The following is a 15,654-nucleotide window of genomic DNA, read 5'->3' as shown; positions in this document are numbered from 1 at the left end:
GAACCTTTGTTGAAGGTTAACAAAAATCCAACTGACATATGGATAACTTGCAGCTTACTAAAAAAAAGGATTTAGTATTCGGGATCTCCTTTCATCTAGACCAAGAGTTTACAGAGAATTATCAACTGCAGTCTCCATTTACATTTCAGCAAGTAGTATACCTATTTCTATGAACAAGATTGGTGTCGAAGGAAATAAACTAGTATCTCTTGAAACGACCATGTGAGTAATGATAACAAGAGTATGCATCTTCTACCTTATTTACGCTCTATATATCTTCATTACTTTCCAAGTTGACAAATCATGTAAATTGCACACACCGAGATGGAACTATGCTCAATCTACTATGGCATCGATTAAATTTGGCTTATGAGTTTTCTACAAAGTTAGGCCTATGATCATTTTTAACTAGGTGCAAGTTCAAGCTCCCAAACTTGGCCGAAATTTGAAACAATATATAACATATTTCAGTCATGTCAAAGAGTTTGTTCCAAGTCCTGTGTTCCACAAGTATGCTCCACATTCTATAAGTATAATCCAAGCATAGTAATCTAAGACCAATAGGATGACCTAAAGACAATAATGAGATCTGAAATGAAGATCAAAGTTCCTTGGATGAATCCCAAAGATCTATTTACTATAACAATGTCTACAAAATGATCATGAGATGGAGTTCGAAGTGCACCCTAAGATGGAGTGAATCTGAGGTTCTTCTGTAAGGTTTGGCCTAAAATATTTTCATGATCCAAAGTTGCTAAGAATTTTTGAAAGAGCCAAGGATGATCTGGAGTCTTGATTTGAAGTAATTTGAAATCTTGACTTGGAGTATTGATCTGCTCTGGATTTGAGATTTGGTGTATTTTCTAGGGTTTTTGGACAAAACCCTAGAGTAATCTATCCCTTGTGTAAAATTACATTTAGGGTTTTGAATTTTTGATTTATAGGGTTTGCAAATTTAGAAAGGCTTGATAAGAGAACGCTTAAGGTTTTGGACAAAACCCTAGTGTTGGAGAGGTAAATCCCCTCTACGGATAGAGGCGATCCCTACTAGCCCAGCAAGGGTCTAGCAACAATCAGTCAATGCTACTATGCATGTTCCTAATTACAATTAAACAAGAGGTAAAGAGAACCTACTTGGATTCCAGCACTATTGTTTGACGAGGAGATGCCGCCTTCGCTCCTTCGCTTTGGCTGGTCACGATCCTTCGCGATCTCCGCGAATAGACACCTGCACACACGAAGAGGAAACAAACACAAGCATGAAATCTAGTAAAAGCAACCATACATCAGTCAGAAAAGATGTAATTCACATTTAACCATTGCATAGACAAATGAAAATGGAACAATAATAGCAGTCATCTATTATTAATCAAATAGAGAAGAGTACAATCAAATGTTCTGACGTCAGTAACCTTCTCAGGAGGGGCCGGTCAGCAAGTGTCTCAAGCATTCACCTTTGGAAATGATTCTCCCAAGACAAGAAACTCTCTCTCTCACACAAGCAACACAAAACAACCTTCCCTAAGCAATCAATCACTTCCACACCTAGCACACCAAATACCTATAGTAGCAGCAATCTGAGCACTATAAGCTCTATACAATCCAAGCTATTCCAAACTAGCTGCTCATGGTAATGGTGGAAGTTTATATAGGAGAAGGAGCCTCCTAAAAGGGTGGAAGGAGGAGCTTATCCTTAAGGGAAGTGGTTGCAAAGGGTCGAACAGACATGCCATAGAAGGGAGTCGATACTCACAAAGCCAACAACCAAGCCTAGAATTATCTGGAAGGCTGGCTGTTGGAACAAATTCGCCCAAACAGGATCAACGCGGATTATAAGGTAACTGGCGCACTGACGTCGCGCCTCAATAACTGGGAAAGTCATGTCAACGCGACCCAATACAAAGGAGAGGTGCGCTGGCTCATGAAATGCGACCAGCACGGAAAAGTGATGTGCTTCCGCGCTGGCAGCGCACTGAATACACTACGAGATGCCAGTCATCGCGGATATTTTAGAAACAGACGCGCTAATGAGGAAAACTTTGGAAAATGGGTTTTTGGCCAGTTCAGAAGGCATGAACTTGATTATTGTGAATTCTTGACACAGTAGGGTGACTGACAGGGAGACAGTGACAAATTACTGTGTAACAGATGCCCCCTAAAGCATGAAGACCGAGAGAGTGGGAGGGGTGAAATGCTTTACAACACTCGTCGAACTGGAACACCACCAGGAAAGACCAAATATCTCTGATAATCAAGTACATGTAGTCTAGGCATGGGCGCAGCCATCCGAAAGACATGCGAAAAGGTCTGTGGAATGGACGCAGCCACCCAGCTAAGAGACCAAAATAATGATAAGGTATGGTCGCAGCCATCCATGAAGACTCAGGTATGGGCGCAGCCATCCGTCAATGAGTCATGTAATGATCATCCATGAAATCGCAACCTGGACCATAACAGACAGAGATCCAGGGTCTTGCGCTCCGTCCCGACCCAAAGAAAGTACAAGTTCAAGCATGTGAATGCATGAGCTGGAGTCGAACATGCATGAACATCGTCTGATTACCAGTCAATGATGAAAACTGTTAACAGACGCGAGAGGTACCACCAATAATGACAATGGCCCTCAAGGTACTATAGGTACAATCTGCGGCGTGTGAATCAACGAGCTGGTGTCGAACACCCGCAGAATCATCCGATCGGAGGCCAATGATGAAAACCTTGCGTCGAACACGAAGAACCTGCCATTGAGGCATGCAGGCTCTAAGGCACCTGAAGGGAGTCTCTAAGTCACCTTCCCGGATAATGAGCTGAAGTCGACAGGAAGTGACCTTGATCGAAGGTGGGCCATAATGTTTCCCACATCATCGACGCGAGACAGAGAAAAAATGATTTGTGTGAGATAGCAGATGTGGTTGTATTATTGCAGAGGTCAACTTCTCTTGAACATATCGGCGGAACTATAGCGGATTTGGCAGTATTTGACATCAAATGAGCAGAGGGTATGGTGAGGATGGCAATGAGCAGATGAGGGGTCAAATAGGATAACCCAAACCCACGGAGGCCAGTGAAAAACAAGATGAGATGGTCCCACCCAGACACGAAGCAGAGGAGTGCCATGTTCAAGAGTGACATACTGCCGACGCAACAATTGTAGTTCCATTTTACCCACCATTCCTGGTAGGTACCCCGGTTATTTTTGGATGACAAGCTTGACGGGGATAGCATATGCTTGAAGATTGTCATTTTGACAATGTCCGATGTCATCAAGTGTTTAACGAGCCTGACAAAGGAAAAACTCAGCGTCTTTTCTTGTTTAGAGAGTCTGAAAAGACAGCGGAAAAGGAGACTCCAGGGGGGTCCTTTTTCGTACAGTTGTGTCTCCCGAACCCGAAAAAGTATAAAACTATGCTCGAAAGAACCGCCCGACCATTACGATCGAGGAGTACTTTTCGTAGATAGTGCCTTCGACCCGAAAAAGTAAAAAAGCAGTCGGAAACACGTCGTTTTAGAGCCAATAATGAGTGCGAAACGACAAACACTCGACAATCTTTTTAAGTTACACGGTCGGAAAAAGAGCTTAAAATGACCGCCTCTCGTTCCCTTTAACGAGCTGAAAGGAGGCTCGGCCATCTTTTCCTGTTTTATGTCGGAAAAGAGCTCAAAGACGACATTTTTTGGGACCAAGTGATTTTAGGATCATCATGATTCTCACTGTTTCTGAGGACCTGCACGATAAAAAATACCCGCATAAATCCATTCAACATGTTAAAAACATATTAAAACATGTAAAAGACATTGACAAAAGTGCTAAATCCATGGTAAAAGCATGACAAAAACCCACATTTACAAAATCTATAGTTAATTGAGCCATTTTTACTATAAATAGGAGGGTAAATAGTCATTTTTACCATTGTTACCATATTGAGCCTCTAAGAACGTTGTGAAGCTATGAAGTTGACGGAGCAAATTCTTCCCCGTGCGGACACCATTCGGCAAATGGCTTGATCCAGGTAGGTTCCCCTTGCCATGCGCTCCATTTTGATCATATTTAGCAAAATTTTAACGGTGGAATTCGCCCATTTGGGCAAATTTTTTGAGTATGGGTGCGCTCTCGGTCAGCGCGGTTTTCCCGCTCGGGACCGCGCTGACCGTTTTAAAATTACACGTACCAGCTTTTGGGTCAGCGCGGAAAACCCGTGTTCTTCTGCGCTGACCCAATGAAAAAACAAAGGGGCGCCATTTTCAACGCGACCGTTTTTAAAACAGTCGCGCTGGCGCGGGAAAATATGAATTTTAATAAATTGAACGTAAATTTTTCCACCAACGACGATCTAATATTTTTTCATGGCTTTGCAGGGCACAATGTCTTTCGTGTGGCAAGAGAGAGCTCACGATAACGAGGATATAGTTGCATATGGGCTTGCCGAATGCCGGGATGCAATGCGGGCATGCGGTTTCCTAAAGTTCTTCCTGACTCCGCGCCTGAGGGCGCAACCTGACTTGCTGGAGTTCCTGATCAGAGCTTGGAACCCAGTAGATGGGAAATTCACCATCCGCGGGCAAGATATCGAGTTTGATGCCTTGGATATCTATTTTTTGACTGGTTTGTCGCGCCGGGGCCAGAGACCCATCCTGGAGGGGCAGCGACCCAGCGGCGAGACTCTAGACCAGCTGATGGCTAGGGTATGCCCAGGAGCTGAAAAGACACGGAGCGAGAAGGTTGCTATCCTGATAGTGCGGGACATGCCTCTCCGCATGACACTCTTCCTGGTGACACGGGCAGCGGGTTCTTTGGCCAACCATGAGGCCTCGGAGAACCAACTACTGTTAGCTCTAGAGTGTCTACAGCCCACCATCTTTGACTGGGCGACTGCTGTGACTGCTAGCATGAAGAGGCAACTAAGCAACTGCCGTCGTGGAGAGACGAAGCAGTTCGCCTATGGGTCACTCCTTCTGCCGCTCATGCTGGAGCGGGTGCCGGTTCTACAGCTACAGACCATGGTTGTGGATCCACCTAGAGGTCCCCGGGAGACGAGGGCTAGTCGATGGGCCCGGGTCATGCCACGTGGAGGTGGTGGTCGCCCAGTATCTTGGGGAGTGTACTTCAGAGAGTGGCTGAAGCACCAGGTTGTCATTGTGGAGGACTGGCCGTATGCCGGCATGGACTTCCGCAATGATCCAAACATGCCACTGCCCGTAGGAGAGCATTGGGATGATGGAGGTACGTCACTTGATCTCATTTTAACATTTTTTAATGTTTTTGATTTTTTATGTACATGTCTTAATGAATTTCACTGTATGCAGATGTGGGACCTGTGAGACCCGTGGGCCTAGCCCTAACAGCACGGAGAGAGGGACCAGACGCTGGAGCCTTGGCCTTAGTTCCTCCAGGGGTGGATACATCGGAGACTGTGGCCCGTAACCTTGAGGGTTTGCTGGAGGGAGTGCCGGACTATCAGGGGGTTGAGGAGGTCCCCATAGAGCACCAGATCCACACAGTGGGGGTGGCACCCAGGCTGCACCGCCTTTTAAGGTGGGTGGCACGAGCGGCTGTATGCTACAGAGAGCATAACCCAGCCCACTAGTCGCCTAGGTTTACTTCTGTTGTTGTTTTGAGAGACATGTGTCTCGGATGTATTGGGAACAGTGACTCTATTTTTTACATACACACTTATTTTTGAGCGCCTTAGTGCGCCACACGATATATATATATATATATATATATATATATATATATATATATATACATACCGATTTTTGGATGGATCTTGTTACATGTGATGATGTTTCGTTTATGTTATGCAAATGTTCAATACAAATGTGATCTTATGTATGAATTGCACAACATATGACCCATATATTTTAATGTTTTTAATGCAAGCTTAAAAGCACACACCGCACGCATGCAAACTATGCTTGAGAAATGTCTTATTTACATATGCTTTACTCTATTATGCTTTCTATGTCTTCTTGTATGATGTTATCTGTTTCGCAAATGTTTGTCTAACACATGATTTGCCAATGCATCAGTCAACATGTTTAATCGTCTCGGAATATGTTGATATGTGATATAGTCAAAGTTCCTTTCTAACAATCTGACACGTAGATACAACCTTAGGATACGTTGGTCTCTGATGGAATATCGCCCATTAAGTTGATGAACGACCAGCTGGGAGTCCAGGTTTACCATCATTGCTCGAATGCCGAGATCAACTGCTTCGGCTAGTAGCTCAATTACGGCACTATATTCAGCAACATTATTAGTGGTACGACCGAGGCAGACTCCTTGAAGATCTAGCAACTCTCCGTGAGGATCATAGATCGCCCATGCCGCAGAGGACAAATTGCAGGTACTACGGCAGGCGCCATCAGCGAAACCAACATGAGGTGCACTAGACATCTGCACAAGAAGAAGAAAACACAATAAGCGGCAAACACGTCTTCACACCAAAGCAAGACATGAAATCATGCACACAAAACACACTAAACACGCGTATGTACAAACTGAGTGCACGAAGTCATGCATAATATTTCTTCAGATACAGCCCGTTGCGGGGCTTGTCAAGAGGATTTCCTTTGTAATCAATCAACTCATATGCGCCCTTTTGTAAAACTCTTTTCACGATATAGGGACCTAGCCACATGGACTCGAGTTTTCCTACCCCCAACTTATCTTTAGCTTGATCATAGAGCAGTACTAGATCTCGCTCAACGAAGGAACGAGGATGAATGTTCTGGTCAAAGTGAGCTTTGACTCTCTTCTTTTGCGCTTCGATAGCCAGAGAAGCTAAACGACGAGTCTCGTCTAACCGTTCTAGGTACAGAAGCCGTTCCTCCACCGGAGTGGTGTTGGGAAGCAACTCGACAGCTAATTTCAACGAAGGAATCTCACATTCGACGGGAAGGGTGGCCTCCAGTCCATAAACCAACTGAAACGGAGTGAAACCGGTGGCGTCCTTCACCGAAGTCCGGTAGGCCCACAAGGCTAGGAACAGCATCAGGTGCCAATTAGACTTGTGCGTATTGACGGTGCGTTGAAGCATAGTGATCAAAACTTTGTTCACTGCCTCGACTTGTCCGTTAGATTGTGGATAGTATGGTGTCGAACTATCTTGACGCAAGCCTAGTTGGGTCGTTAGTTCCGTCATCATGTGATTTCGGAAATGCTTTCCGTGATCTGTGACAATAGCCTGAGGGACTCCGAAACGAGTAATAACATGATTGAATAAAAACTGCGCCGCTGTGTAACCGTCTTCGTTCAATGTAGGCATCGCTTCGGCCCACTTGGTGAAATAATCCACAGCAACGATGATGTACCCATGCCCCCCGGCCGAACGAGGGTTACAGGACGTGTAATCGATGCCCCATTTGGCAAATGGACCTATGGTGACAACAGGGTGCAGTGGTGCAACAGGTGCACGCATCTTCCGATGGTAAACCTGGCATTCATGACATGCACGTACAGCAAGGATGCAATCCTTGAAGATGGAAGGCCAGAAATAACCAGCACGGAGGATCTTCTGGGCGGTAGCATATCCGGACATATGGCCGCCACAAGCGCCAGAGTGGCAGTCATTCAACACCCGTTCAGCCTCCTCGAGAGTCAAGCAACGGCGGAGAACAGAATCAACACCGAGGCGGTACAGGGTATCGCCCAAAATGCGATAGGGTTGAGCTTGGTGACGAATTCACCGTCGAGCATCTTTCGACACGTTTGGACGGAAAGAAGACGTCTGTAAATATACGATAATGTCCCCGTACCACGGGTCAAGGGTGCTGATGAGAAACAATGTTTCATCTGGGATATGCTCCTCCGAACGAGATGGTGCAGAGTGAGATGGTAAGGAACAGAGCAGTTCAACAAAGACCAGAGATTTCTTAGACTTGGCCGCAGTGAATTCCAAGTCGAACTCTTGGAGGATTACAATCCACTTCGAGTATTTGCCCCCTAGCAGCTGACGCGACAAAATGTAGGTCATGGGGTTGCAATCAGAGATCACGGTCGTTGTGCGCAACAGGATATAATGCCGGAATCGTTGGACGACGCAGACAGCTGCCAATGCCAACTTCTCGACATATGCGTAGCGAGTTTCCGTATCCAGAAGGTTGCGGCTCAGATAATAGATAACGTGCTCGGTGTTGGCATCATCGTCCTGCACTAGAACCATGCCGATGGTGGTGTCAACGGCAGCAAGATAGAGAGTGTAGTCACGGTGGTAATTCGGAGGTCTTAAGAGCGGAGCTGAGACAAGAAGGTCTTTAAGGCGCTCGAAATATTCCTGGGCAATAGCATCCCAACGAAAGGGTGTGTCTCGCTTTAACAACCATGTGAAACCCTTAGCCACCTCGGCATAATTCGGAATGAATCGTCTAAGAAAATTAGCTTTGCCCTGCAAGCTCTGCAATTGCTGCAAAGAGGCAAGGGGAGGAAGATTCAAAATGGCCTCGACTTTGAGGGGATCCAGATGGATGCCTTCCCGGGAGACGATGAACCCGAGTAGTCGGCCAGATTCTACGCAGAAGACACACTTATGTGGATTGAGTTGAATACGGTAGTGTTATAGACATTTTTGTGCCTCACAGCATGGAACATGAAATGTCCATAATTATAGGGATCCTCAGTCCCTAAACATGTTGTTCTTACCCCTAAAAGAACAAGGTCATCAGACAACAGCACTTCCAATTAGTTCTCCACCTGAAAACACTTCAAAACAGGCTTATTTTGGATCATGTCAGCTGCTCCACTGAGCTTCTGCGCTGGAATGCAACTGTCCCTCCTTGTACCTGTGCTGGAAGTCAAAGTTAATGAAGGCTACCTGCGCTGGGCGAGATTGGCCAAGTGGCACAGTCATTCTGCAAGGTGTCAATTGCCCAGGAAGCTTCCAAACTGACACTTGGTTCATGAGATTCGCCCTGTGATGAGTAAGAGGTACTTTATCACCATGTGTAAGCAAGGATCTCCAAGTGGACTCAAGAACTGAAGTTTAACTGAAGAGGGAGAGGACACAAGGCAGCTTCATGTCAGTCTCAAGCTGACTCATCCTCTCTTCTTCTCTCCTATATATAGAGCTCTTCTATGAGGTCTAGAAGAGGCTGGAATTTTGTGTAAAGCAAGGAGGTGCTGTTGGTTTACAGTTAGAGCTATTGGGTGATTGTTTTACTAGAGGTGAAGAGGAGAGTTCTTGCTGCTGGGGAGGTGCTGCTGGATTGGAGCCATCATTGGTTGTAACCTTCTCAGAACCCTGTTACTTCTATCAATAAAGTTTTGCATGTTCTCCTATATACTTGTATTGCATTGATGTATTGTATTTACATGTATATTTGATTCATCCTAATCCATGCTTCAGTTATGAGTACATGTATCTTGTAGTTTGCTCTCTTGTCTTGTGCAGGATCTGTGTGTAGCTGGACCGGCAAAGAGAGCAAGGAGCTGGGAACAAGAGACAAAGAGAGAGGGCAAGGATCGACTAAGCGAAAGACACCAGGTTGGTTAATCTTTCTTCATTCTCTCTGTACTTTCATAAAGGAAATCATCAAAACTTTACTTTCAGTTGTTGCTAAAGACTGTCACCTTTAGAGTAGGGATAGGGTCATCTGCATCGGATACTTTTCCCCACAACAAACTGGCGACTCCGCTAGGGACCCTAGTATCTTGTTGGTGTTTGTAGTATTTTGCTATTCATTTCTTGAAGAAAAGAGTACCAAATCGAAAAGCTTTTGACTATATCAAAAGCGAAGTAGAGGGTCTGCTACTCTTGCTCATTTGCTGAGCAAATTCAAGATTTGAAGAGCCTATCTACAAAAGACTCTTTACTCTTTGTGATAGATCTTCATCCTCTTGATCATCCCTTAGCCTGTACTTGACCTATAGCTTTTTATTTCAGCAAAAACAGTGCATTTTTGAGCTTTTTATGACCCGGAATTCTTTGTAGACGAAACTCTCGTGAGTCAGTGCAGGCTGTCCACAGGCAGTCTGCATTACAGCGCAGGTACTCCCTTCGGGAACTGCACTGAGAGTCAAACTGGCAGACTAGAACCTGCGCTGATCCAGTTAGCCATTGTCTTGCTCAGTTTTCCCATTGTGTCTTGGCCCTGTTTTCACTGATTTTTTGCTGATTGCTTGCTGGTCAGTGTACTTGCTGTAGACCACTTCTCCTTGACATTATTCCGCCTCAGTTGTGTGATTAAACTGTGAATGTTCTTTCAGTATTTCTTGTTTCAGTTACAGTTTCCCATTGTGAAAAGCGAACCAGTATAGCTGTGACCTCTTAGATCCTGAACTAAAAAAGTATCTTTGTGATCTTATGAGCTAGTTTTATTACTGTTCATGGCTGTTTGAGTTTGTTTGTTTTTCGCTTTATGGTTTGAATTCATATATTTCGAGTGTTGAAACAAGTACTTGTAAAGCGTCTTTTCATTTAGACAAAGCTTGTTTGTTTACGCTTCAAATTGAATTCGAAAGTCTTACAACAGTTTTCCTTTTGTCTACATCAACATTAAAGGAAAAGAAAAGAAATACATGCATCTTGCATTTGCATTTTTGATAAGTTTGTGTGTCTGATTTAGGAGAAAGTGCATTAGTTTGTGCTTTGTGCTCTGTGTGGAAAGATATTGTTTTTCTCTCCCCTCAGTAGTTTAGGATTTTCAAAGCTAAAAAGATTGTGAAAGCTTGCTTATCATTTTAGCTGCATTTAGGAATTTGTACCAATACATCTCGTGGTGATCCTGAAAGACAAACTGATAAACAAGATCAACTTAAAATATATTGAATGAATCTAAAAACGCATTGTAACATAACGCTCACAGTAGAGGTCTAGGTAGAGACGTGTTCCGGCGTCGTTAAACGTAGTGACTGTCGATCTCTACGAAGGTGGGTGATTCTTCCTGAGGGACGATAGCACTAATACGGACTTGAGCTCCCGCGTACCGTCGTGTATATTGGGAGACCCCTATAGGCTTTTATCCTTTATCCTTAGGAAGCCGTGTCGACCGCCCTACTGATCGCGATGCAGTGAACACAGCATTCACGAAGATCGACCACCCGTACCGTAAAACGTATTCTGTGGTTTCGCGAAAGGTTTGGCACACCCTCTGCCTAGATCTCCAGAGCAGTTTCTTTTGGCCCTTTCAAACTCTATAACTGAAAAGGTCCAACCGAGCATTTGTCACTTCGGGCTCGTTAATACATCGAAGGCGACTAGAGTCATCTTTAGCTTTTTCTCGACTCTTAAAACATGAAAAAGCAAAGTTGTGTCTAAAAGCGTCTAATAAAATTCATTCAATACGGAAACATAATTCCCCTTTTTGTATTTTAGTTGATCAAGTAATCCGCAACCGTGGAGGAAAGTCAATTAAAACCCCGTCGTTCAGGGAGGCTTGCGAGTCAACCGCCTTTGTCTCCGGAACCGAGAGTAGTACGGACGAAGCGAACTCGCTTGACCAGGTCAAAATCTCCTTTTAAAGTTAGAACGGAAGTTCCAACAACATCTGAGATTCTGGTCACTCCCAATATTTCTGGAATCCCTGCCTCTATTGAAGAAGTTCAACAGCAACAGAAGGACAGTGGTACTGATCCTAGTCTGAAGACAAGTACTTGCATAACTGAACCAGTTCCATCTGAAACCGGTCCACAGAGTCTTGTTGTTCAAACGACTGTCGCTGTCGAAGCAACCCCTTCTTCGGCACCAGAAATCTTTTACGGACCTGACGGTCTTCCTCTTCCTCCTGGTCTGATTGCAATAGAGGAAATCGTAGAGGACCAGCAAGCAAATACTCCAATTCATTTTGGAGTAGGTACCCCTCTTTTTCCTTCTGCATCAGAAGTTTGTCTATCGCCACCGGAAGTTCCTGAAGAATCGTTAGGAAGTTTATTGGATAGACTTAAAATGTCTGAACAACCGTCGACATCTAGGACTGTGCCAAATGACACAGCGATAGCAGAAGCTCCTGCTACCACTCCAACGATGTTTGCCGGCATACCATCTGTCCCAACTAGTTCTCATCAACTAGAAGGAGTCCACCCAGGGACTATTATGACAACTTGGTCTGTTCCAGTTTGTTCTTCCGGTATAATACCCAGTAATTCTTATGTTGAAACGAGACAAATTGATCCCTTTGGGAATCAGTTTGGGCCATCCAGTCCTCAAAGGCCATCTATACCCTTGAGCTCCGGATTGTTACCGTATGGGGGGCAATATGCCCTTTCACTTCCCCTTTCGGGGGGATACCCATACGGCAGTTTTCAACCACATTTAGGTTTGACTGAAGTAACGACGAGTGGTTGGGTACCTATGTTACCCCAACAACCAAGAGTTGTATATTCCATGCAACAATGTGTACCTATTTCTAGTATCCCGACGACACCAGCAATTGTAACCGTGTCGCAAGTTCAATTGATGCCTGTTGTATGTCAACCCCAAGTTGTAATGCAACAGCCTATTGACCCTGCAACACAACCACAATCGCCAACTGCCGGGACGACACAGATACAAACGGGAACCATAACCCCGCATCTTGGTCCGTCGGTTAGTGTCGCACAACAAAACATGGCTTCACAACCATGGATGGTGCAATACCAACAACCTCAGTTTCAACAGGTGTACCAGGGGTCTGAGCAACAGATCTTTGCAAATAGTGGGCAACCCTATATTCAGAATGGGTTAAACCAACCACTTTACAGTGGCGAAGCCCACCAACCATATCAGTCATATCAACATCAGTTGCATTATACTAGTGTGCAAAGACCTACTGCTCAGGCAATTCCATCATATCCTGGGTACGCCTCGCCAAACCTGAATCAGCAGTTGCCATTCGTGGCGACCTTAGAATTACCAGATTTACATCGATTGACGAACGATCCAATCGCCTATGCCCATTGGTGGCCAGCGATTCCTCACAAACTTCCTTCGGACATTCCTAAATTCAATGGAAATCCGGGCGAAGACCCGTCGAATCATGTGATGACATTCCATCTGTGGTGTTCGTCGAATACCTTGAATGATGATTCGATAAGGCTTCATCTTTTCCAGAGGACATTGACTGGTCCGGCGGCTAAATGGTATATTGAATTACCTAGAGCCTCTTTCGACAATTTTAGTTCCCTAGCCACGACTTTCTTAACACACTTTCAGTTACCTATAAGGTACGAAACTGGGACAGAGATCTTGACCAATTTCAAGCAGACAACAGCCACACATATATCTGATCATATACATGAGTGGCGTCGTCGTCGCAGAATGGTAAAAACCTATGTTCCAGATCAGCTATTAGCTGAGTGGTTTATAAAGTCGCTTCTGCCGGAAATAACAGAAGATGTGGCCAAGGGAGGTGTCGTAACAGAAGAGCAAGTGATTGCTCGTGCTCAATATTTGGACTTAGTGTATACTCAGTCGGGCACGCTCTATGATAAGATACCTGATGCCCCCAGACCGGAGTTTTCAATCCCTCCTCCTCCCGGATCGAATAGTGACTCTCATGCCGGTGATGGTGTGATTGGAACTGCAAATGCTAAGTCAATAAGGGATTCGAATAAGAAAGCCTGTAAGACTTCAAATCAAAAAGCAAATCAAGAAATTCTTGCTTCGGAGGTAAATGTTGTATCTACAGATAAAGGCAAAAACTCCAATCAACCAGGAAGCAAGAAGAATCAAAACAAAGGGAAGAAGAAGAAACAAGGAGAGTCATCTCCTCGAAAAACTTCTTCAAGCCCTCCTCGAGATAGGAAACCACCTTATGGGTGTCAGATATGTGATGAGGATCACTGGACGAGAGAATGTCCATACAAAGCTGATCTAAAAAGATTCTTAAAGAGTTCGCAAACTCCAGCTGTGTTAACTGATCCGTTTCCCGATCGAGGAAAAAATCTGGTTGGTAGTGGAAATGCTTCACCGTCGCAAGTGCTTATGTTATCGATATCGAAGCAACAGGATGATGCTTTAATTTCGACAAGGTACAAAGATTACGGGAATCCACAGGTGTCGAACGATAAAGGTAAAGATCAACCTAGCAGTTCGACAACAACTTTGGCAGAAGTTGTACCTCCCATCACACATGAATTAACAATAAAACCGCCAAAGGGAGTAGTACACAAGTCGACATTTAATCCTCGTGCCAGAGCGGCACAGCATTATAATATAGTGGAAGATTTGGCGCAATCGCCGTCTGCTATGTCGGCTCTTGAAGTACTACAAAATTGCCCATCCCAAAGGCAGACATTGTTATCAGCAATTGGTGGGGTGGATCCTAAAGATTCCAATCTTGTATCCTTTGATCACAAAGGATATGATCCTCAGTTACCAGCTCAACTAGCTTTCCTCATCCAAGTGAAAGCCCTCAACAAAACTGTTCATCGAACAATTATTGATGAGGGGGCATCGACATGTATTATGTCGATGAGTTGCTGGAAAACTTTAGGATCTCCAACCTTGACGTGATCATCAACAACATTAAAAGCATTCGACGGAAGGACATATACCCCTTACGGTATCCTTAGTAACTTGAGAGTTGAACTAGGGGGCAAAACAGTAGAAATAGATGTTGAAGTCATCGATGGCAATCTTGACTATAACATCCTACTGGGAAGACCATGGATTTATGCCATGGAAGCTGTTGTGTCGACCTATTCTAGGAAAATCGCATTCCCCTTTCAAGGAGAGATTACGATCATTGACCAACAAAATTTCCTCCCTAATTGTTCACAAGTTACAGGAAGCGTTCCTCTGATCCATGGAAGCGACCATTCGTTTCAAAATATCGGAGTAGGTCTCCTAAAAGACCCTGCCTTAATGGGTACTTTCGCCCTACCGCCTCCAATTAATCTGGCGGAAGTGGCCACGGTGGAAACCTACAAAATGAAATCTAATCCAATCTTCTGGTTGGATTCGGAAGATTCCTAGATATTTGGTTGGCATCGAGGATAGTTCCTATCTCAGGTCAACCTCGTTAAAAAATGAAAAACCATGAGGATAGTTCTTTTACTATGAAACAATCCCCTTTCCAGATCTCAATGGTAAACCTTCATTCCAATCAACAAAGTTGAATGCAATGAAGCTTGGGAGGCATGCACCTCGATTTGTATTATTATGCTGGGGGCATGCAAACTTATCATCGAGCAGTTTTAGCGCATAGTTCATGCTCGTTAAAAAATAAACGCAAGATCCGAGCAGTTTTAGCACATAGTTCATGCTCGTTAAAAAATAAACATAAGTTGTGAGCAATCTTCCCCTAGAGTTCAAGCTCACCCAGAAAAAATGAACCGGTAAATAACCGTGGTAAATGTAACCTTTGACAGCCATATTAAAGCCTTGGTCGTGTTTTGTGCACCGTCACCTCCATCTGTTCATTTGGCCAATCGTTCATCTCCATATGTGTGTTTACCTATTTTGAGGAACATCTGCAAAGAGTGATTTCACCTAGCCATCCTTGTGACACTACCATGATTGGAAAATTCCAATTTGTACCTGGAATCTGCTGCTATCCCTGTTTATCACTCGTTCCTCAAAAGACTAGTCTTCTTTGAGCTCTTTTCACTGACTCGTAAAATATGAAAAGTTTGCCGAGTTTTGGCCTTCTAGCTCGTTAAACGACCGGAACGCTATCCCTCATTTAGACTTTAATCTTTTTGGACCTGAGGGATTATTACACAAAAAGATCGAG

The sequence above is a fragment of the Pinus tabuliformis genome, chromosome 8, assembly GCF_031772625.1.
Source record: "Pinus tabuliformis cultivar Carrire ecotype Pingquan chromosome 8, CPIR1, whole genome shotgun sequence".
NCBI classification, from domain to species: domain Eukaryota; kingdom Viridiplantae; phylum Streptophyta; class Pinopsida; order Pinales; family Pinaceae; genus Pinus; species Pinus tabuliformis.
Note: the sequence above shows the minus strand (reverse complement) of the source record.